Source organism: Microtus ochrogaster, unplaced genomic scaffold (assembly GCF_000317375.1).
Source record: "Microtus ochrogaster isolate Prairie Vole_2 unplaced genomic scaffold, MicOch1.0 UNK5, whole genome shotgun sequence".
NCBI lineage: Eukaryota > Metazoa > Chordata > Mammalia > Rodentia > Cricetidae > Microtus > Microtus ochrogaster.
In genome coordinates, this window is record NW_004949103.1 from 1,036,540 (window position 1) to 1,038,514 (window position 1,975).

Sequence of the window (1,975 nt, forward strand, 5' to 3'; positions counted from 1 at the left end):
GCATGCTGCACACTATTGTGGCGCTACGCCCAGGCCCAAGACTCCACTTTTTGTTTCCTGAAACAGGCCCTTACATGCACCTCAGGATTTCCTGCCGCACACTCCCCAGCATTCCCAGTGTGCTCACCACATCCGGTGGAGGAGCACTATCACCGAGTGGGGGTGGGGCCTGCCTCATCACCTTTTCTATTCTGTCCATCAGTAAAGCACCTGTTTGCAGGCCATCTCGGTCCTAGGCTCAGGGGCTGTGTAGTGCTATTGGATGACTTTCTCCCAGAGGCCACTTGACAAAGTCATGCCCCCCGCACCCCAGAGCAGTGCCACCGGGAAGTAGAAGCTGTAAGAGGTAAATCTGCAGGAAGTTAGCTCACTGAATGCCCCTTGAAGAGGATACTAGAGCCCAGTCCCCTTTCCTGGTGGTGATGGTTTATCTTGACGTAGCCTTTGAGTGACTTTGTCCTCAGAGTCCACCAGACTGTGAGGGATCTGATTTAATCAATGTATTAATTCCTTGAGGGGAATTCATCGCTACTATGGCAGTATTATTGGGAGGTGGTAAGACGGAGGAGGAGGATTTACTGGGAGGATGGAGGACTGTAGTGGCCATATTTTCCCCTGCCCCTGTAAGATGCCCTCTGCATACTCCTGCTGCCCTGATGCTTTGTGAGTTTTAAGTTGGTTATCTCAAGTAATTCTTTTCTTTTTAAAATCTCTCTCTCTCTTTCTCTCTGTGAATGTGTGTGCATGTGGGTGCAGCGTGCATGCATATCACATACATGCTCATGGCGGTCAGAGGACAATCTCCATGGTCAGTCCTTGCCTTCCACCTTGTGTGAGGCAGGGTCTCTTGTTTGAAGCTGCATATGTTGGACTGGCTGGTCTCTGGGCTCCCAGGAATTCTCCTGTTTGCCTCTCCTCTCATGGTAGGAAGGCTGGGACTATAAACATGTGCTATTGACCTGGTTCTATGTGTGTTCTAGGGATTCAAACTCACGTCCTCACAGGTGTGCGGCAAGTGCTTTACCTGCTGAGCCGCCTTCCTTGCCCAGGTAATTCTTTCTAATGACAGAAAGCTGACCAACACAGAGGCCTAAGATAGGAAGGCCCTGGTGTCCAAAGGGTATGTTTGGAGGGGAGACAGAATGCTCTGAGCGACCCACCTTTTTAGTGTTCTAGCTGTAGAAAGCATGTGGCCAAGTCCCCAGTGCTTATCATGGCAGGTACATTGAAGGGTCCCTTCCCCGAGATGCTCAGGACCCATCTGGTAGAGGCTTGACTTGCAGAAACCCAGCAGCCTTGCTGAGCCTTCCTTGGAGCTGGCAGGGTCTAGCATGTTCCCCACCATAGAAGGCAGGGGTGACAGGCACTTCCAGAGTCCTGTCAGCTTGACTACCTGGACCTGGGAGCTGGGGGTCTCAGATGCTGGGGAGAAGGCCTCTTGCTGAATACACTAGAGGTGGTTCTGGCTGAGGATACCAAAAGGCTCTGTTGGCCTCACTGCTTCTGTGGAGGCCCTGAGCCCTGATTCCTTATTGGCAAAACCAAGGGCCCAGAACATGTAGGCCAAGCCCTGCTCCTGCAGCCTGTACCTGCTGAGAGTAAACGTGACTGGATTCAGGCAAAGGAGTTGCTGGGCTGGGCTGTGGAACCGCCTCTTTCCTTCTTTCTTCATGGTTCACTCACTTCCCACTTGGGAAGCGCTCCCACACCCCTTCCTGTCCTCTGTCCACCACAGTCCCTGCCTGGCTTTGGTAAGGCAGAGGCCTAGCCACAAGGCAGGCTGCTTCTGGTGGGTTTTGACTTCCGTCTCAGCGCTGCCCTCTTCTGGCAGAGGCCTCTGGTGTCCTGTTTGAGACCTCAGCTCTTTTCCCCCAGCAGGCGCAGCTGAAGGCTGTCAGGCAGACGGTGAGCTGGGTCTTCAGGGGTTCAGCCTCTTATCTGGATGCTGAAACCACGCTCTGGGAGGGAGACTCAG